The sequence below is a fragment of the Malurus melanocephalus genome, unplaced genomic scaffold, assembly GCF_030028575.1.
Source record: "Malurus melanocephalus ecotype Western Australia unplaced genomic scaffold, MMel_1.1 scaffold_33, whole genome shotgun sequence".
NCBI classification, from domain to species: domain Eukaryota; kingdom Metazoa; phylum Chordata; class Aves; order Passeriformes; family Maluridae; genus Malurus; species Malurus melanocephalus.
Window position 1 is genome coordinate 2,819,364 of NW_026623265.1, and position 23,153 is coordinate 2,842,516.

The 23,153-nt window shown below is 37.8% G+C and overlaps 1 protein-coding gene across 3 annotated transcripts in view; it reads right to left on the minus strand.

Moving 5' to 3' along the window:
- Window positions 1-23,153, minus strand: part of GRM1 (glutamate metabotropic receptor 1) — a 176,562-nt gene that overhangs the window by 93,378 nt on the left and 60,031 nt on the right. The gene's annotated exons all lie outside the window — the stretch shown is intronic.

A 23,153-nucleotide genomic window follows, 5' to 3' on the forward strand; every position in this document is an offset into this window, starting at 1 on the left:
CTATCCAGAATTATTTTATGTAGTCTGTTCTGTATGTATTTTACATTAATTTTTATGGCAAATGAATGCACTCAGCCRTTTTGCAAATACCTCAAGGCTTCAAAGCCTGGCCACCTGCTGAAATCTCATGCTAAATGACTATGCCAGCATCACACAGAAATGTGATATAAGTGTGATGATGTGGCAGACGCAGGGACTTTTYAAAAAAACTATATCATAAACGGTGATGCTAATCTGTTTTAATAACAGACACTTTCTCCTTAGGAAGGTCCCCATTTGGATCATGGAGTCCGACTCCTGGCCCTGGACAGRACCATCCCCAAGAGTCACACCAAGTGCACAAGTGTATTGTCTCAGGTTCAAGAGCTCAGGACAGGCTGGTGCTGTGAGCACTTCCCTGGGGGGGTCTGTTCCAGTGTGCAATCACCCTCTGGGTGAAAAACCTTTCCCTAATATCCAACCTATACTTCCTCCCCCTGACACAACTCCAGCCTAAATCTCCTCCCCCCAATACAACTTCAGGCCATTCTCCCAGGTCCTGTCGCTGGTTACAGAGAAGAGATCAGTGTCTGCCCCTGCTCTTCCCCTGATGAGAAAGTTCTAACTGCAGTGAGGTCTCCCCTCAGTCTTCTCCAGGCTGAACGGACCATATAACTTCATCATAAGGCCCTTTTCCCACTTCATTGCCCTCATTTGGATGTTCTCTAATAGCTCAATGCCTTTTTACACTGTACTTTACACCCAAACTGCCCCCAGCACTTGAGGTGGGATCACCGCAGAGCAGATTGGGACAATCCCCACCCAGCATCCCCACAGCTGCAGATGCTATGCCTGATGGCCCCACGACAGGGTTGGCCCTCTTGGCTTTCAGAGCACTGCTGACTCATGTTCTCCTTGACCAGGTCCCTTTCTGTAGCACTGCCCTCCAGCATCGTATTCCCCAGTCTGTGCACACAACCAGGGCACCCCATCCCAGGTGCAGAATCTGCACCCACCCTTATTAAACTTYATATGGCTGGTGATTGCCCAGCCCTCTAATTTTTTGAGGCCTCTCTACCCTCAAAGGAATCAGTAACTCCCAATTCAGTGTCATCAGCAAACTTAGTATTCCTTCCTGTCCTGCATTCAAGGGTTTAATGAAAGGAACTGGACCTAAGAGCTGTTGAAGAGCACAGGGCTGAGGATGGAGTCTTGCAGAACCCCACTAGYGACAGTTTGCCAGTCTGATGTCACCCCATTCACTGTAACCCTTTGCACCTGACATGTGAGCCAGTTGCTCATCCACCATGAAACCTGGCTATCCAGTTGTATACTGGACATTTTGTCCAGAAGGATATTGTGCAAGACAGCAACAAAAGCTTTACTGAATTCTAACTACATTATGTCAAGWGGCTTCCCTTGATCAGCTAGGTATTGATTCATCTGTTGTAGGTTCAACAAGCAGGACTTGCCCCACATGAAGTCATGCTGGTTGTGACCTTTGACTGAGCTGTTTTCCAGGAGCTTTTCAGTACTTCCCACAATAATCCTTTCCATTATTTTAATAGCAACAGATGTGAGACTGGCAGGCCTGTAGTTTCTGGGGTCTTCCTTCTTGCCCTTCTTGAGAATCGGGACATTCACCAGCTTCCAGTCAAATTGAACCTCTCTGGATTCCCAAGACCACTTGAAAATCATTGAGAGGGGCTTTGCAATGGCGTTATCTAGGTCCTTGAGGATTCTCTGATTAATCTTATCAGGTCCCATAGATTTGCAGGGATCCAGCTGGAGCAGCAGATCCCAAAAAATTCAGGGTCAACTGGGAGATGCTCATTCTTGCAGTCATGGTCCTCCAGCTTGGTCCTCTTTGTCCTTTTGCCCTCTGATTTGTTTATTCCATGTGTGATATTTCAGTATTTCCTGCAGCAGAGTTATTCCAAACAGCAATTGCTTTCTGACACAGCCTTGCCTATACCCAGAGGAGGTCTGCAGCATGTACTGAATAAAGCAGCGTCTTATGGAGAAGGAACCTTGCAGTTAATTAATTAAGGAGTGCTTCATTGCCTTCTTAAATGCCAAATGATTTACTTCGTAACTTTAGGAATAAAGTCAAGAAGTAGTTCTCTGTGTGTGCATCACAAATGTCCTCTTCCTCCAACTATTTCTTTTCTTTTTAAGGACGCATTTCCCATCAACCTCTTGCAACAGAATATAACCTGTATATTATCTCCTCTTGTGAAATTATATCAGGCAAGAAATAAATTAAGGGTCTGAACACAGGCTTAATGATTCATGTATCTTTGTATTCCTGCACAGTTACGTTTCAGATCCTTTTCATGCCATCATTATTTTTACACGAATAAGGAAGGYTCCTCATAACAAGAAATTAGGCCAAGTACATGCAGGCCAGCATAAATAAGTATATAAACACTGAATATGTAGATTTTGTCCCATATTTCATGGGGCATCCATTTGATCTGTACATTTAATAATTTGGTGAAAAACATGAGTTTTGAAAGTTCAGAAAATTAAAATGGAAAGCCTGTGCACAATTAAAATGTCTATCAATAAAATAATGATGATATCTGTCCTTTGCTCAAGTTTTGACATGAATGAAATGCCTCCAGAAGTGCTGACAGGTACTCATATGTTTGGGGAAAGGTGTTGAGGGTAGCTAATCCCTATCCTTGACTGACAGCTTCTGCCCACTGGCTAGCAAGTCGTCTTGGGTTGAATTTGCTTTATTTTGGCATTTATTGGGCAGACAGATTTCTCCTTGCTAGCATTACTAAGTATTTTTACATATAAGTGCATTAATTTGGTCTTGCATAACATGTTGTCCTATATTGCCTCATGAGGGTTCCTTCCAGCCTTGAAACACAGCCTGACTGCAGGTCCCTACTGGAAGACAGGTCCTACCTAAATTCATGCTCCCTTAGTGCTGTCTTCAGTACTTCCCCTCACTGAAGAGCATCTATTATTCTTATTTCTGTTCATCTTTTTTAACTCTTTGCCAATATATGAGACACTTTCAAAGCTTTCAGCACTACAGTGCTGAAGAAAATTCAGTGCTGACTGCCACAGATGACAAGAAAGAATAAGCTTTCAAGATAAGTGAAATGAAATGGGAAAACAGTTCTGTGCAAAACCAAAATGCAGATCTTAAGCTCAGGAGGTTTAGTTTCATGCTCTGACTTAGACATCAGAATTGTCAAAGAAGCTTTATTTTTTCCTGGAAATCTACCCAGTTTAGGATAATGTTGGTTCTTATTATCCATGTGAGAAATACATTGTAAAGAAAGTATTGCTTGGGGTAAAGCAATTACAAAAAGAATAGTCTTGGGTTTTGTTTTCTTCTTTTGACTTCATGTTCATTTTTGAAATTTGATTATCATTTAAAAAACAAGCAAACGTTTTATTCYAAGTGCAGTAGGGGAGAAAAAAGGAACACTATTTCAATCCTTCATGCAGCTTACAGGGTTTTTTTAATCACCTTAGAATTGACAATGCAATTGGGGCCTATCTCATTCAGATCTGGTCTGACTGCTCTGGATACTAATGAACAGATTTTTTTTTTTAATAAGACAAGTCTATTAGAAATTTCTAGTTCTATTTCTAGTTCATGAAATTAGGAGGTTTGCTTTCAGATTTTTCTGTACAGCATCTGCTGATGCCTTACTACCATTTTCTATTGCTTTGTTTGTCCTTACATAGTGATTTTTTTTTTCTATGAATGAGTAAAATATCTCTTTTAGTAAATGACTGCAAAATTGATATCATCCCTAGGCTGATACATTTGTATGATAATTTGGAAAACACATACCAAGTAACAAATAATTAGCAAGGTCCAGCAATAATATTCTGTTTCTTGTATTGACTACAACAGGCTGTTTGCATGACATTGCTGCTATGTACTTCCACCTCCTCAGCACAAATTTAAAGCTGCTGGGCTTCACTCAGTAATATTGTGAAAAGAATATCAACTGCCACAGCTGCTTTCCTCAATAGAGGAATATTTAAGGAAGGGATCCAACAGGAAATTACAACCGATACACAGCTTGGACTTGCTTATGGCTGTGATAAAGAAACAGATTCTCAGGTAAGATGTGTAAGTGAAATAATTAAAAACTCAAAGAATTTATTGCTTTTTTTTTTCCCCCTTTGTTATCAGTCAAAAAAGAATCCAAGGACTTTCTGTAAGTTAAATAGTGACTATGTCTGTTACCAGGCATGGTACTCAGCTTCAGAAATTTTCTCCTAAGCCAAAACATCCAATAGTTCTTCCAATACCTAACACTGACAATATTAATATATTTTTACATATGTTTAGGAAACACTTGATGTGGATAAAAATCGGGGAAGGATATGATTATCAGGCTAAAATGCTTATGTTCTACTCAGAACAGAGTCTAAGGTTTTTTCCTTCACACTGATCTTTTTCCTATGATAATGACGACAAACCTACTCCTTCTAACAAGAGTAACAATTCCAGTAATTTGAATTGCCTATTGTCTAGAAAATAAGGTTCATCCTATATTTACCAGCCAGGCYAGGGAATGGATTTTCAAAAAACATATAGAAAGTATAGAGAAAATAAGCAATTGTATTTCAATTAAAATCAACAGGAATCATGGAGCTAATATCTTGGGCATGGCTTTGAAAATGTTAGGACTGGTATCTGGCAAAGGATCTGGATTTCAATGTTATTTAGGTAGTGTTGAGTTCTCACAGCACTAAGTAAGAATGGGCAAAATTASAGCTAAGCCACTGCAACAGCCATCCCACAAAATTAGCTCTCAGGATAACCTCCAGTACATGAACTCATTCCTCTGTGAACTGCCTTTGCCACTCAGCAATCAAATGACTAAATCATGTAACCCTGTTCTAGTCTCTGCAGTGGTCTTTGTGAGCMAGAATCAATTTATAAAATGGGACAAATGTACAGAATTGTCTCGGTGATTAAAATTATTTTGGGATGATACCAGTACAGAGAAATTTATTGCTATGTATTTTTTTCTTTACCTGGGGAAAGAATAAACTAAAGTTCCAGGAGTACTTTCAGAGTGATTTTCATGGGGGACTTATCTTTGTGATCTACTGTTACATGACAAACTGGAGATCACTTCTTTTTGTGCAGGAGAGAGAAGCCTGAAGCATCTGCTTTTGCTTGAATTTGGTCCTGTCRAAGACTGATACAACCCTAAAATTTTAAAGGGATTGCTCCTCCCTTGGAATACTCTCACTGTATATGCTGGCAAACACTGTAATACACAAAGAATAAACAATTGTGAGCAAAAGGAATCTCTAGAGCACCTACAAAATACACCTTACAAAAGGTTTGAAAGTGCTTTATACCAAAAAATAAATAATTCATCTGGGTGAAGTCCTGCTATATAATTATGTAATAGAGAATAACTATGCCCAAACTACCTGCACCAGAAAGAACTTATTCTATTAGCTGGTTTAACACGTTCATCATAGAAATGGCTGGAAATTATGAAATATTTGGCTTAAATAGCCATTTTCTAGACAACTGTCATAGACAGAAAATTCTGTCTATGTMTCTCTTTTGGACAGATGTTCTTCCCTACTTTATACAAGTCCTGATTTTTAAAAATTTATTAGCAATAACCTCCAGTAGAGGAAATCTTAATTGGACAGTAACATTTAATAGGGAGCAAATGTTAAAGAGCATGAATATATTGGATCAGATTCAAAGTTCACATGACCTTTTCTATTCACTTGAGAGAGGTTTGGATCAGCCTGAGAAGCAGCCTAGAACTAATGAATAGAAAGTGACATTTAGGTTWCATAGCTACTAGTGAAGTGTATGGAATGAAGTAAGAAAACAAAACCAAGAAAAGTTGGAAATTAGGGTAAAAATCTACCAAAAACTGTAGGTTAAAAAACAAGGGTATTTATATTACATTCCCTCTTTTAACAACTGTTGAACACAAAAATAGAAACTGAATACTAAAACCAAAAAGAGACCAGCTTAATGGTGGTGTGCCACAGCTGCAACTGGAATCCCACCTTACACGAACAAATTTAAGAGCTAGAAACAGTTAAAATATGTGCATATTTCTAAGGAGTCCAGTTGCAGAATTTTCTCCAAGCATGACTTTTTACTGTTGTAGGAAACTTTAAATACATTTAAAACTATAAATATTGAAACATCTTTGAATTTAATTTGAGGCTGAATACTTGTTACTCCTGCTATTGGGCCAACTCTGCAAATAACCTCTACAAAGACAGACTTTTATGGCCCTTCAGAGACTCGCTGATTTCAGTGGTTTCTCTGTGACCTATTCAATAGATCACTATTACATTACAAGTTCAGGCCTGTGCTCAGCAGAATATTTAAGAGCACGCTTAAATCCATACTTACTCATCAGAGCGCTCAACTGTAGGCATGTACTCAAGCCTGACCAGAATCAATATGACTTAAATATTTTACTGACTATGAGTAGGTATTTCAACTGGGACATTGGCTCAGTATGTCAGTGCATCTGTACCTCATTTGTCTTCCCTAGAAAGGAATGCGGAATATTTATTGTGACTCACACTACTATTAAATTTTTGGATGTGGTTAAAAAATTGTCAGATTGCATTCGACCTAACACATTTATATTTTTAACTTTGGAAAAGTTTGTTGGAAACAAAACTCTAATACAGTATTGCTGTGCTATTTTTCCCAGGACTCAAGTATGATACAGTTTACTATTGTATCCTGTGTCAGATAAATTTGCTAGAAACAGATGGAAAGATGACCCATCTATTTTCACTCTCCACTTCAAAATAAGCACCAGGTCTCAAAAATGTTTGAGACAAATGTATATGGAAATAATTAAAAATCAATATAAAACAGAATGTTTTAAGCTGATTTAATAGTATCTTACACTCTCTTTAAACTGGAGTGATTGTTCTGAGAACTACAGGATACCCGGGTCTGTAAATAGAGCAAAATTAGGATTGTTAACCTGAAAGTGTTTTCTATGCCCTTTTAGAAACTGAATGAAAACAAAGCAAAATATTTCATTTTTAATTTTGCACATGACCCCTTTTGAACAGATTTCTAGATTTAAATTTTCCCACAAAATGTCTTTAAAATATGTACCTCAAAATCTAGAGGTTGAAAGAAGACAGMATTATTTCTATTTGTAAGGAAAGTGGAAGATACGCAACTTACTACAAAATTTCAAAACAAATAAGTCACAAATCACTAAAAATGAAAGATAATATAATTTTGTTATAAATTGAAACCAACTGTGAAGCAAAATAAAATAACTGTCTTTGTGCATTGTAAAGGTCAAAACCAGTTATCCTCTTGTATGCGATCAGATATCTGAAGTCTCTACAGAAATCAGTTATGTCAGTCATAGCCCAAACCTAAGGCCAGTTTTATCTCTTTTTGCTCTAAAACCCTTGCAGTGAAATAGTTGTCATTCCTAAAATCCAATTCAGCATTTCAATGCCTCTCTTTTAATCTGTACATTTAGAACTGCTAGTGCCTGGATTGAGCTTTGATAGTATSTCAGCTGCAGTAGAAGTTGCAGTAGTAAATTATACACAGAACTACAAGGTGCCTGGTACTGTTACAATACTCGAATATAAATATCTGGAACAGTTGAAATAGCCAGGAAAAGAAAAATATTTTGAAATAACTAAGGCCCATAACTAATTAAAGTAGGTTGAAGGTTTTCATATTCTTGTGTCTACTGATTGRGGTGCAACAAACTGATGTGACAGTCACATCTGAGTGAGAAACAAGGGGTCCATACTGAAGGCGCTTATCAGCAGCCAGAATGAAACCCCAGCAGCAACTCAATGTATGTTGCTCGGAGGGTATCTGAAGTTGCTGCCTCACCTTCCACAAAACAGAAGGGTGAAATATTTACAAACTATTATGGTGCTGACAAAAACCTTTCTCATTTTTTTTTTAGCTTAGTAGATTGTATTTATACATAATGGCAGCACAGTTTGCACCTTGTTTTCAAAACAAGGAGCATTATGCTGACTGCAAAGGACAAAATCCCTATGATTAGCCTGTTACCCCTGCAAGCWTGAATGTAGTTAATAATCAGCTTTGCAGTCTGCAGGTAGAGTAGAAAAGCCATCAGGAAATCTGATATTCTAGCCAATATTGAACKCACAGCAGAAGGGAAAACCTTAGTTTACCTTAACTAATGTTAATAGCAAAAGCAGTTTGAAGTTGAAGCTCTGTTCTCCAAAGCAGTAGACAGATGTTTATGAGCATGACTGAGGGTAACAGGAATACTCCAGTGCTTATGGCAGYCCTGCCAGAATTCTAGAAAACCTCAACACAAAAAAACAGCCTCATGGTTGAATAATTTGATAAYAGCGTTTGGTTCAATGCTCAAAAGACAGCCAAAGCTCTGTATCTTCAAAGTATTTTTAACATAGAACTGGCAACACTGAAAACCTTTAAAAAAAAAAAAAAACGAGTAAGACCTTGTTTAAATTTATTTTGAACTTTCTGTAAATGCATCATTATAGAACAATTMATGTCATAGGAACAGAAGAAAAACATTTTTATAACATTAATATTTATTTGTCTTAACTATGTGATTTAACTTCCCAGAAGACCTTCTTAATTTATTTTTTTTTTTGTAAATATTGTTATAACATATAGAGAGAAACTGAACATTTTATAGAGAAAATTCTGAGAGGCTGTTCTTGATTCCAAGCCTTTGCATTAGCAAGGCTGTATAACTGTTAAAGGTGCCATTCGACAGTTTTTAATCACTGAATTGTCCTTTTCACCACTGAGTTGTGCTACGTAAGGTTCAACCAGCACTAACACAGGTTGCCTGGGAATGTTATAGAGCCTTCATCCTTGCAGATACTCAAAAACTGYCTGGATGGTCCTGAGCAACCAACCTTAGGTGGCCCTGCTTGAGAAAGGGATTGGGACCAAATGATCTGCAGAGGTCACTTTGAACCTCAGGCAYTCTGTGATTCTGTGCTTATTCTAAATTCATTGTCTTTCCTATTCTCTTCTTTAACTATGAACATTTCACTAAACTTTCCTGAAAAGTTCTAGARCAAAACCCTAGCTGTACAATACAAATTCACTCTTTGGCTACTATTCTATGCCCTCCTTCTTCCCCTGAGCATAAGGCAACCTAAGTCCGCAGATACTATGAAGAAAGCGGGACACAAACTCTTAAACTACTTCTGTGCTGCTGACATTGGGAGGCAAGCAAGCACAGTGCTTCTGGGTGCTCCAAGGGAGCTCACTGACAGATTGCCACAAAAACTCAAATATTTTTATCAGGCCCATGTCGATCCACAKTTACCATGTGTAGGAGAAGTCATTTGGAGAAGGCAGCAAAGACAGGCTTGAAAATTTTGTGCAAAATGCAGTTCAGCTTGAAGTGACTGGAAAAAYAATCTTCATGGCCCTTGATAGAAGTGCAAGGAGACACCAATACAGCMATTTGTTTTTGCTTCTTGCATTTTACACACAAAAAGTTGTATCAAAAGGAAGAGTTCAATGAACTATGTCCATCAGGTCCCTCTGGCCTAAAGTATTGTTAATCTTAAAATATGCCAAATGGAGGCCATGAGCCTCTCAGCTTCAATGCTGAGCCACATGGCAAAAGTCATCCAACAGAGCACTAAAATCTGTGCAGTTCTGYGTGCCTTTCTCTTTTGGAAAAGAGAGCAAAAAGAACTGATAATAAAATGAAATTAAGAAATTGGTACTTGACAGCCAAAGGAAATTAGGCCCCTTTAGTCCTCTACAATCTTTGTATTTAATTGTCTTTTTCCTGGTAATATGAAGACACAAGGCACTCAAAACCACTATCTTTGGAGAACTCACTTCTCAGTCAGCCCAGAATGACTAAAAAATTGCCAGGAGCTGTAGCAAGCTCCCTCTCAGCTGAAATGTACTCTAGGATGCAGCAGACAGTTTTGTACACRGAAGAACTATACAGCAGTTTAAAAGAGAAAATGAAGAAGGAAAATTGCCATTAACAATGAAATTCCAAAGGTATATGATAGAGGTACACAAAATGTTGTGAGCCATAGAGAGGTTCAAAGAAAAGTCTGTGGGCTCTGTACAGACTTATTCCACTCTACATGGAATAGCAGAGAAGTGGTAGAYAGGGCATAAATCTATGAGACTTAAAGCTCTACCTGAACAACAAGATTCTGAAATRTCTTTAAATTCCAGGGCTCAGGTGAATGTTGTCCTTGAGTCTGACTCTGCAGTGGGGGCAATGCCTGGAAATGACCTTAATTCTCCTTAGCCTTTCTGATCTACCTCTTGGAAAAGCAAAATCCCACATACTAACATTTCTTGATCATATTGTGATGTCTCRGTGATGTACAGATTTGAATCACTACAATTACAAGACTGGATACAGGAATTTGGTGTGTATCCATACCTCTATCTTGACAATTTCTGTGTTAGAGCACATGGGTTCATTGGCAATTCCACAGTCTGACACTTCTCTCACACACATTATTTATGTATCTGTTTGTATTTCCATCTAAAACATTGCTAAAAAAATCTACAAGCCAAAAAACAGTRGGAGAAGCAGTTCCCTACCACAGGTGGCTCCCAGCCATCACCCTCATAGCACCCTAGAACATGCAAGGTGCTTAGATTTGTTCTTGAGGAAAAATGTGTGCGCTTATACCTACAAAAAACAGTGTGATTCACAGCATTCCTTGGAGATTGGGGTGAAATGTTCTTCTGGGTGTTTGACTGGAAAATTATCAAGTTTTTCTTCATTCCCACTCAAACTTACGATAAACAAATACATTTAGGTAGAAAAAGCAAGCCTCCTTCATTGATTGTGTTATTCCACAATACTAGCAGGTTGCTCCACTCTGAATATCACTGCRAAAAAGACACTTTGTGGTACCAAAAACATGCTGAGCACTAGAATAGTGGGTCTTCTCTATGTCTGTTATTTCAATTTTATTTTGCTGAACTCTGAACCCYGCTGTTCAGAGTTTAGTGCAAAACTGTAAATGTAGGTTGCTTGGCAACTGCTTTTAAAGAGTGTTATTTGTGCTCAAAGAGACAAGCTGTTATTTCTTGCCTTTTAAAACAAAAACATAAAAGAAGAAAAAATGGAACAAAAAGAAAAAGAAARCAGGGAATTACTTCACCAGCTATTACTGTAAATGGCTCCTTTATCTGCATACAGTGATGACATGCAAGGTCTTCCTTGTCYCCACCCTATGATTTCCTACAGAGAACCTTTAGCAAAGAAGTRTTTTTCCAGAAGAAGTGCAATCAAGTGGAACTGACATCTCATACCAACACAGAAAAATAAATTACGTGCAGGACAATGCGTCTCACAGGGGAAGAAAAGACCTGTTAGAGACCATGGTCAAACCAGCTCACATTGTTTTTTTTTTTTTTTTAGAAGTACTTGACAGCAGCCTCTTGGGAAAAACTGTAAGGAGCCCTTTGCATATTCCTCCACTCAGCTGGTTAATCCTCTGTTTAGAAGATGTTGTGAAGGGGTAGAGAGGCTCAGCAACACCAAGCCCACAGAGCAGAATTCAGCAGATTCAGTGCAGGGCTCTCTGCAAGAGACAGGAGCACTGGGCTCCCTGAGGAGGACACCTCGCACCTGGAAAGCTTTCACACTTTTTCAAAAACTGAAGCCCAGTGAAACAAACTAGCAATGACTGCTCAAGACAAAACCACAATGGGTCCATATATTCTACCACTTCCATCTGCCTCCCTTTTCTTTCTTATGAAGTATACAGCATCTTAAAACTGCTTTTGCCAATTTTGTRTGTTTTGGCTTTGTGAAGACAATGAGTATTATGTTGCATCATTAATGTCAGTTATAACTTAGCTGTGCAAAAAGACAAATTGCTTACAAAAAGCAGGCACACTGAAGGAACCATAAAGTGGTTCAAATCTATTTGGTGCGTGCAGTTTTGGCATGACAGAACATGAGGTTTATAAAACAAGCATACTTATTTCTCTTGGAGAAAAGTTTAYGCAGGACAGCGAGCCAATTCAGACTACAGAGGCTAAACATTTCAAAAGAAAGCATTTAAGGTACACTTATGTCCTCAGCTGGCCTTCAGCTCAAGTATGTATATGTATCTGCATTTTGTCTAAGCAAGTAAGCCACCTGTCTTAGTGGTAAGAGTCAACTACATGAATGTCTCTGCAGGACAAATAGAAAGGAGAAGAAAAATTAATCTGAGTAAATACAGTAGAAAACTTTAAAATTGCAGGCCACAGATCAAATATATTAGCAAGAAGATGGACTATGCAGCAGTTTGATATTCTTCTAATAGCGACAGATGAAAAAAGATTTATAATAATCTGGTTTCTGTGAAGAATACCTTGCAGATGGTGATTGTTCCCAGGTCAAAACACAACAACTAGCTAATCTGAAAGATTCAGTCTCTTGAAACCACTGCATGACTAGAGTTGGCAGGTTTCATTTAATCTACTTGGAAAGCTTAGCGCCCAGTGAAYTTTAATATCTGCTAGCTGGCGAAAAGAAAAAAAATAAAAAGGAACACAAGGAATACACAGGTACAAGTCAATAAAGAGGTCAAAAATGACTAATTAATCCTGAATAGCTTGCATCATCAAGTATACCAATTGCGTTGCACCAGAAAAATATTTGTATTCAAGTGACAGACCTATATCTCTTTCAAGTCCAAACCTGAGCTACAGCAGCACAAGTCACTTTGACTGTATGTGGATTTAACTTTTCTTATCTTTTTTCTTTTTAGGTAATTTTCCTTTGTAGAAAAGAAGTTCTWGCTATAATTGCTTAAGCATTTTGTAGTTTCTTTGATGGTCTCCACAACAGACTCTGATTCCCAAATCTTATGTTCTCAAACCACATTTTCAGATGACATTTTAGGATAAAATTTGCTTCTGCAGAGGAGAACTAAGATWTACTCACCTCAGAAAATGGATTATGTGAAATGCCTTTCCTGGTGTGTTCCAAGATTAAAAGAAGAGACATCTTTTCTGATATACATTAAAAACATTTCTTACATGAATGCCCCTAGGGACCTGTCTCTACATTTTGTTTGAAAAAAATAAAGAATGCCTAACAGAATGACCAAAAAGAAACACATGTAAAACATGTAATTTTATTCCAAAAAGGTGGAAATTATTTTTCCTTTGCTTGTCATTCAGAAATTACTTTCTGTAACTCACTCCCCAGACAAATGTCTTATGTAACTACAAGAGAGAGCAACAAAGGTAAATAAATGGAATTATATAGCTGTGATCCTATGCAATTTTGTCATTACCCTGGCAGTGAAACCAGCAGTAGCAGCACCAGAAAAAACTTTTTGTCTACAGTTAATGGCACAGGATCTGTAATCATCTCAGCCAAGTTTTAATTTGTTGGGATGTTTTGCAAGAGCTTARTGATTGCAGAAGACAGGAAAATGGAATGGCAGATACACATTAGATGGGCAACTGAGGAGCTGGGCACTGCCAGGCCTCTCAACGCAGCAACGGAAAAATTACAACCATGTCTCAATTCAATTTTCTTTTAATACAAAGCAATATGCAAGGGAGTATGGTGAGAAGTAATGAGCTGGTTTTGCTTCCATACAAGTCAGTTGCGGCCAATAAAGCCAGCAATGTTTCTCCAGTGYGGTCCTAATGTCACTCAATCAGGTATCAGGCACCCCAGTCTCCAGACATGCTTTTTACCCATGAAACTGCCAATACCATTAAGAAGCATGTAATATGTGCAGTGGTAACTTCTTCAGAAAGCAATCTATTGGCTTATTTCAGACTGCCATTATTGCCAGAATCAGCTTGAACAAGTTAGTTTTCTCCCAGAGCTGGAATTAGAGTAAATATGTGTCTCTTTAGACTGTACAACTCTTTATAGCACATATGCAATATAGTAAGTGCCAGATTCAGAACACTGGTAATGGTCATTCAAATTCTGTACTGCAGAAGAACAGATAAAAGCAATAAAAGCCATCAACAGAGTGGTTTTGAGTTCTAAAGTTAGTATCTGAACACTGTCAACCCTGGCATAACTGTGTCCATTGGGCAGTTTAAGGCACTTGGTTCCTGAGCCATTGAAACAGGAATGGACAATCTGGTCTTCTCAGAGGGCACCTACTTTGAGCCTCTCAAGGCAGGCAGGAGGCACTTGGATAGCAGAACCTGATTAAGCAGGGGCATTGCTCACTTTGCACATTAACTTACTGGTTAGCACAGCCAGAAACTTGGGTTCACATTCTTTGTTTAAGCAATTTGAAAGGATCATACTCCTTCTCAGGTGTCTCAAGGCACTGGTGAATCTGAAGGACACTATCCATTTTTGTAGCTCCAACTGGGGTGAAGTATGGGAAAGAAGCAGAAGAGCATGTAGTGGAATCATTTTCCATAGCCTGGAAGTAGGCTACAAGGTAAGGGGAAGATTTGGATCTTTCACTTACTGTTTCCTGGATTGCTTACACAATTTGCAAGACTCTTTTTTCTTTCTTTTTCCTTTTTTTTTTTTTTTTTTTTTTTCCCAAAGAAAGAATGAAGCAAGCCAGGAAATTCTTAGTTAGAACCATTCAGCATGGTACTTTCCAATTGTGTATTCATTAAGGTGAAACAAGAAAATCAGAAAAATTATGGTACGTTCTGAACCATGAGACACCTTTTTAGGAGACAGAAAATATATCTGGACGTAAAATCCATTTTTTGTCAAAACTTTAACCAAAAAGATAAAAATATAGAGTAGTAGTCACTTGCTTTTCCATAAGATAGGTGTGAACTCTGGTTTAGGGTTTTCTGCATTCTCACTGAGAGAGTGGTTTTTATCTGTTTAAAAAATTACAGTTACCTCTCAAATAGTATCACCAATCAACATATGGGGCTTCCATAGTTCTGAGGATTGCAGCTAAATTGTAGCAGTAAAATTACAAAAGACTATTTTTKACATATGACCTGAATATACACTATAGATTGACACATTAATATTAACATAAAATTATTAATTACCTTCAGTTAACTTAGCCTTCTTCCAATCAGAGGTATATCTGTTAGCAAACACTTCTGCACTACCTCAGCAATTCCATCTGAGATATAAATTAAAAACTTAAGTTTTGACATTCTTTTGATATTTGAATAACATTCAGACTTTATATTAGAAGTGTTTTGTTTTTTTTTTTTTGTGACGTGCCATCCCTGACTGTAAACCAGCAGTTAAATTTATCTTTCCAGTAACAGCCTATACTGAACAGAGATTTGTACTTCAGGACAAACTAAAAAGAAGGAATTAGCATTATCTGTTGATAATGAAAAAATACTTGTGCTGAAAAAAATGCTTGAGTCAATACAGYGAATGAGTTATGCAGTGGGGAGGGAGAGTCCTGAGCTCTGAGGCCTCCAGCCCTTTGAAATGGACCAGTTCTCTTGTGTTTGCCTTGAAAAAAAAAAAGCCAAAACAAGCTGTTTCCAGCCTTCTAGGCCAGTGTTTCACCAGATCACAGGATACCGGTACAGCAACACTGTCTCCACAACGGATGGCACTTCCAAGTGCTGACCCAGACTAGGCAACAACCCTAGCGGAAATTTTCCACCTCATTATCTCTTTTGCTGATGCATTGTCTTTTCTGAGGTCTTCTGTTCTAGATCAGAATCTCCCACCAGTTTACTAAAATGAAATAAACTTCGTGAACCCTCTCCAGTCTTCCTACAGTAAAGTGGACAACAGTATGATCGAGTAAGAGTACCTAGATTTGGAAAGTATCTTCAAAGAAATTTAACTAAAAATTAAAAACTTGGCAAAATACTAGCCTTTGAATAGCCTGAAGTATTCTTCACAGAAAACAGTCAATGCCATATTTCTATCCCTGCCTGGAAAAGGTTGCTGAAATGCTCAGGGAAACAGAACTTCTTCTGTTTCAGGCCCCCATTGTAAAACTAATTGTTTGAAATACTGTTAGATGATACAGCAAAAGGACTATACCAGGATTTTTTTACTTTTTTTCTTTTTTTTCTTTTTTTTTTTTTTTTTCAGGATGAGCCGTTAGAGAACCTTACTTCTATTGCTCTTTTCAAGGATTTCTCCTGTTGACAGGAACATTTGCATGAGAATACAGAACAGGCACTGACTGACACAATGTTGAAGCTTGTAACACTATCAAATTATTTTAGGTTAGAACAAATGTCATTGGCACAGAGGACACATAGCRTGCTTACTAAAGCTTCTGCATTACTAAGTTGGAATATTTACTGAAAACTAATTAAAGATACTATAAAATACTTTAAAATTAGGGAGTTTGGTTTGGAATTTTTCTGTAGAGAAAGGGCAACTACAATTTATTTAAACTACTAGGACAGGTGACATCTGATCAGTTTTGCCACATCTCATATTTCTAAAGAGGCAGATTTGAGATTAAGCTGAAAAATGTATTCCAGTGATGAGGAAGTTATTTCCCATTCTGTGTCATTACATCATGTGGTCAAATACACCTACAAATATGGACATGGTGAGTCAAACTTAAAAATAATGGATCAAATGCTAATAAAAATCTCAAATATATTTTAAACTACTTATAGTTAATACATATCATGGCTGAATCTCCAAACCTGTTATAGAAATTATCTGCAAATCTCACAGCAACAAACAATTTCTATTTCTGGCCAGGCTGAGAATGATAAAAAAAAAATTCAGGATGCACTGAGGCAAAGACTTTTCAAATATTTTGCAGAGATGTAAAAGGAACTGGAACAATATACATACAGCCTACTGACTACAAACCAGTTGAACCAAATGTAGTGGCTGAGATGCTCTTGGAGGGTGAAGGCACAGTTACCAGTAATATTCTTTCCTTGGGGAAGTGTGTGAAGTCACTCAGAAAATCATATTTTAAAGTTGTTCCCAGTTAAAAATAAAGAATGTTTTGAGAATGCAAGTATATAAATTTTGGACGAAGCACATATGAACTGATATTGAGGGGTCCAATAAGACAAAAAAGCAATGAGAGCTGCCTCTCTCATCGAATGAGCCCCAGTCAGTTCAGAAAACAGGTAGGTATATCAGCAAGGTGATGGTAATGCACAGAAATGTGTCAAAAGTGCCGTTTTCTGAGAGAGACAGCATCAAACACAACATGGCACAGCCTTCTGGTGCTGTGGAAATTGGTAAAAAGCAGAGAAATGGCAGGTGTCAAACATGAAAATACAGAGAGGAGTGCAGATATGAAGGGATAAAAAAGAAATTTTAAAAAATAAAGAATAAAGAATTGTTATACAGGTCCACTTGAATGAACATTAAAACCATTATTTAAACAGCAAAGGAGAACAAATAAATGATGCTGCACCTAATACTTTTCTGACCTCTGCCTTCAGTAAAGGATTAATCAGTACTGACCACAATTTTTTAATTAAAGGAAAAAAAGAAAAGGAGASAAACTTCCGGAGCTGTAAGATAAACTGTGGATATCCCTTTTGCCAGGTATGATGAGATCATTCTTCAGTACTAAGAAATTTATGGTGGCAGTCCCTACATTCTTAAGAGCTGGCTTGAAGACCTCATGAGAGACTGAAGAACTGGAGGACAATAGGGAGAACAGGAGGCATGGAGGAAAACCAACAAATTGGGTTTGGGTTTTTTCAAATATCTTTACTTCTCTTGTCTGGTTATAAACATTGTTGATGCATATTTCCTCTTCACACCTTCCTCTATAATTTTTTATCAAAATTCTTTTTTCACTATAAATTCTGGATGTTGTAAGCAGCAAGTTTTAACTTCATATCATTAAGCATCCTAAGTCAAAAGAATTTCTGGAATAAGTAGAAATAGCAGGATCTTGCTGGTGGTTATGAGTTACCAGACACATAATTTTCAGTTTTTTATTATTTTAGGAACTTATGGGAAATGTCACACATTATGGATATTTGGCGTGCAYGGTTTTCATTACTTTAGATTGTTACAAGAGAGCAGAATAAGAAAGCTTACCTGAAAAAACAAAATGTTCACACAATAGAGACCATAAGAATAAAATAACATCAGTATTGCTGTGTTTTAACTCAAAATGCTGAAACACTGATTAGCTGAATCAATTAACATTGGTAGAATCATACGCAATTTACCAACTCGGTTAACTCTGCTCCAAATTAGAACACCACTGACATATCCAACTGCATAGATAAAATTCTGGCACAGTCAAAAAGTCCAATCTTTAGATGGATGATCAATTTTCTTCACAGCTGGGCAGACTTATGAGTTGTTCATATGTCAGTGAAATATTCCAAGCACAGAAAACTTAAATAATTTGAACTTATGCTCTGATTCCTAAAACCTTTGAACTGAGATTTCTAGTATAACATGTCACTTGAAGGAAGACAAAGGCTCAGAATCCTAAGCATAGATATCCACAGTGCGGGAGAACATTCATCAGTATCCCTACTTATATCCCATGGAGACAAATACATAAAGCATCTGCTAAAAGACAGGCAATATCTTTAGCTGAAACTGTAAAAATTATATAGACAATTCATGCTTTGGTTATCTAATGTTGGAGACATGTTGAGCTTATGCTCAAACTCACAGCTCTCCTACCAGCTGATGCTTAGGCAGAGAAATGTTTGTTTAGCTTGCTGAGGCAATTATTAGGACCAAATTAAAATATCAGTACTAGTAATAACATGCCTCTTACCTATTTTCTTCTTAAGGCAAGTGCAACTGCACTGGATTTTATCTAGGGATAACAGCCAGTTTCAAATAAAAACTGTGTGGAAGAAAGTCAAAGTGAGATGTACCATAAAGGATGAAACCCTAATGGCATTTGAACAACCTGGTCTAGTGGAAAGTGTTGGGAGGAGGTAGCAGGAGAGATGAGACAATCTTTAGGCTTCCCTTCATGCCCAAAGCATACTATGATTCTATGGTTACATTTTGTTCTGTGGTTTGGTCAGGGACATGCTGCAAGCAGCAGTTCTTGGAACTTTGAGAGGCTAAAGCAATGTTATAATTTAGATTTTGGAAACCGAAGGTGTTTAATATTTCAACATTGCTGTCCTAATCCCTAGTCTATGTTTATTTTCAACCCTCACCTTTTTTTGCTGCTCACACACCATTGCCTAGGATTCATTTCACATCTTCTCACAAAGCTCAAGTCCTGATGCATCTGCTGCTTAACTTTTCCATGTGGGTCTGTTTTCACAAAAGCCCATGGCTTGGCAATTGCACAGGTCAAATCACAGCATTCTCAGGATGTAGAAAATAAGGCAGCTCTCTTGCTATGCTGTGAGTTAGCTAGACAAACAGTAATTTTATAGATGCAACATCTTCTCTGTGTGTCATCCACTTTCTTCTAGTTATCTGCTACATAATAGCTGGGGTTCTTTAATAAGGCCTTTACATTGAAGATCATGTCATTATATTTGCACTTTGCCGTTCCTGCTTGCTTTTTTCCCCTCAGACTAATTCAATAATGGGAATGCAGACATGATCATAAAGAAAAGTTCTAAATCATAATGGTAGGGTGTAGAGGGCAGAGGTTGCTGCATTCAATATTAAGAGAAAGGAAGCAAGGCAGAACTAGACAAGGCAGCTGGAGAGCCAAGGCAGGGCTAGAGATAGACACTAAAAAGCCAATCTGGAGAAAACTGCTCAGACCCAACATTAAAACAGAAGCAGAGAACTGTGGAAATGAGGCAAGTGCAAAGCAGAGATCAAAGGAAAAAAAATAAAAACAATATCAGGAAGTTAAGGCCAAAAATGGAAGCAAGGAAGGAGGGMATATATACTGCAGTGGTCAGAGGAAAGTCTGCGTACCACCTTGTATCAGAGTTTGTTCAAATCTCCTCCTCTGGGAGAGTCAATAGAAATACAAAAAGACGAGCAAATAACTCACTTTTCTTCTCCTCCCACCATGGAAGAAAACAGAGTTCTTTGAACAACGGGGACAGAAAATCTGCCCAAACAGGAGCCAAATATCACTTACATATACCAAGCGGGCTTAGATTACCACTGATTCATTAGCAAACTAATTTTATAGAAATTAATATACAAATTAAAGATGAGTCTGGAAGGATCAAACAGACTTTGATCATAAACACCAAGATTTTTCATAATAGATGTATGGAAAGTTCTGAGAAAAAAAAGATAGTAATTTTTCAGATCCAGCAGTAAGCAGGTCCTACCAGAAGGACTGAAACTTTGTCTTCCTTTCTGCTTGAAAATGGTGGCCTGTAGATATCCAGCCCAGTGGAAGCTCTATCAGGGTAGCACAGTATAACAATGAAACCCATGACTTGGGAAGATAAGGTAGAATTTCTACCAGAAGAGTTACTCATCTCTTACATACAAATTCAGCAGAAAAATATTCAAACTTGATCATAAATTTAAAAAGTATGACAAACATTGATTGAAATTTTAACTGACTCATTTCACTTTTCCATTGATTTGTAGAGAATAATTAAAGGAAAATGATAGTTCCTTCCAAAATTTGGAGATGCCCAAGTCGTTTCTTTCAAGCCTAGCCAGTAGAGAAGAATATCAGGCAGCAACTATTGCATCTGGTGTTGGGTTTGTACATCATTTAGAGTACTCCACTSTACAGTGTCAGCTAGATACAGGTATGCCAATGACTCAGTCTGACTAATTATTTTCAGCAAAAGTACAGGTATCTCCCAGAATTTACAACTAATATCACAAAGTTTTTCAAGTCGACTACAAAGACAAAACAAATATTTTCAGTGATTTTCTGCATTGTACATGCTTGAAGAGGACAGAGTTTGGCAACAAGGACTCTCTTTTTTTAATCCTTCCTCCTCTTTCAAATTATTATGTGTGGTTCTTATTTTGACCAGTTAGGTATGAGTCCTTTTCTTCTTTGTAGCAAATTGTTAAAGAACATGGTAAAATTATTCATACTAGCAATTAGATGACTCAATGTTTATCTTTATCCAGTATTTGAAATAAGGTGATATGCATTTTAGCTGGTTGTTGGGCAATGACATCATTACTGTCCCATTGCAGTTGCTATAGAAACATAACTGGGCTTTTTACAGACCAGGCAACTAAGAAGTTGTTGGGATTTGTTTGTTTCTAGTTTTGATACGTGACTTGTCAGCTAAAGTGTAAGATCTTATAATCTTGTACCTGATGGAGAACAGAAGTAACAAAGGTCATCCATACCCTAAGATGAGTGGATTTAGTAAGCGCATTACTAAATTATCAATTTTTCCTGCAGTTCAACCCGTACTAAACAGAGCACAATCCCAACTAGGGAAGGACTAACTCTGAAGTGAACTGAATACATATGGGTGTCCTCACACTGGCTCTAAAAGCAATTCCAAGTTGTGTTTATATGTCTTCACATTTACATTTAGATGCTATTGGCTGCACGTATAGTTTTCAATCGATACAAAGCCCTAAGTGAGTATCCAAGGCAGACACACTCCTGTTTAAATCTCATAAGAAAAAGAAAATATGTAAGTGATCTTTGTGGATTTAAGTCTGCACTACACCCTGCATTTCTGTAAAACTCACATTGCACATTCTCTGGGATTATACTCCCTAAGCCTGCCACATTTTCTGAGTGTGCAACATTTGGTATCTGCAGTTCAGGACAGAAGACACAATAAAGATACTACAAGACCAGTGTCAACCACTTCTAAAATACTTTCATAAATGAAATCACACTTTGTGTTTGCATAGTTTGGTGTAGAAATTTAGATCAATGTTGTGAAAGAAGGCAACCATACATATTTCAGAACTTAGTTTTGACTTGTGTATGTTTGAAATTTAGAAACACAGAAGTTCTCTTTCAAGGAAAACAATGCTATACAAAATTACTTGTGTATTTTTTTGTTTGGTGTTTTGTAGGAAAGAGTTATTTAAAAGTTGTTTTGAAAGGRGAAACTAAGACTCCATGCTTTCATAGAATGTCTGAAAGTCTCATTTCACCAACGTCAGTCTCAAAAAATTGTTTCAGGAATACTTTTATTAAAATCAATGCAACCTATATTGTACGAGATGCTACACAATCTTAAAACAGATACACTGGTTGTGTGTACATGGAGGCATGTTTACTTACGTGCCTATATGCAACTTAGGTGCCCAGGTTGCAATTACTAAGAAAATTTAATCAAATGCAGGCAACAGAGACTAGGTGAGGTTTCAGGTAATATGTGTCTGTTTTAGAGGACTGCACTGGTTTAAAGGTTGTCTTGACTTGCTCTCCAGTAATCACAGTCATATGACACACTTGGACACCTAAACTAAGACACTTCAGTTTAGATGCCTTAATCTGTAGATAAATCTCAACCAAATACCTGAAAAGTAGAGTATGATCATTGCGTATTAGAATAACATAATAGAGGGGGCAGTTGTAAAGGTAGTAGGAGCAAAAGCAGGTGCTGTGTTTGGTTACTATTCCTCTCTTACATAGTAATGCAATATGTTTTCATCTGGAAATCCAAAACTTGGCTTTGAGGATGTGAAATTCCAGGCCAGCACAGAAAAGTAGGTARAGGCGTCTTGGTGTGGTCTCCTACAAAGGAGTCAATCTAATGTCAGGGGTGGCTTTACTTGACAAAGTACCTAGCTAACTGTGCTATTATTAATGAAATTTTTGCCATGCAAAAAATKATATACTGTAGAAACTTCTTGTCTTTACACCTCTCTCTAACATCATTGACCAGCTTAGTTCAACCTCAAGCATATTCATAGAAACACAGGATCATAGAATATGGTGAGTTGGAAGGGGCCCATCAGGATCACTGAGGACAACTCCTGGCCCAGTACAGGACACCAAGAGTCACACCATGTGCCTGAGAGCATTGTCTGAATGCTTCTTGAACACTGTCATGTTGGTGCTGTGACCAATTCCCCAGGAAGCCTATTCCAGTGCCCAACCACATTCTGGGTGAAGAATCTTTTTCTAATATTCAACCTAAACCTCCCCCAACAGCTTCAGGCCATTCCCTTGGGTCCTCTCACTGGTCACCAGRGTGAAGAGATTGGTTTGTACCTGCCCCTCCTCTTCCCCTCATGAAGATGTTGAAGATCTCAATGAGTTTCCCCTCAGTTTCCTCCAGGCTGAACAGACCAAGTGGCCTCAGCCACTCCTCACATGGCTCGCTCTCAAGGCTCTTCACCACATTTGTGGCCCTCCTTTGGACACTCTCTAACAGTTCAATGTCGTTTTTTTTGTTGTGGTACCTAGAA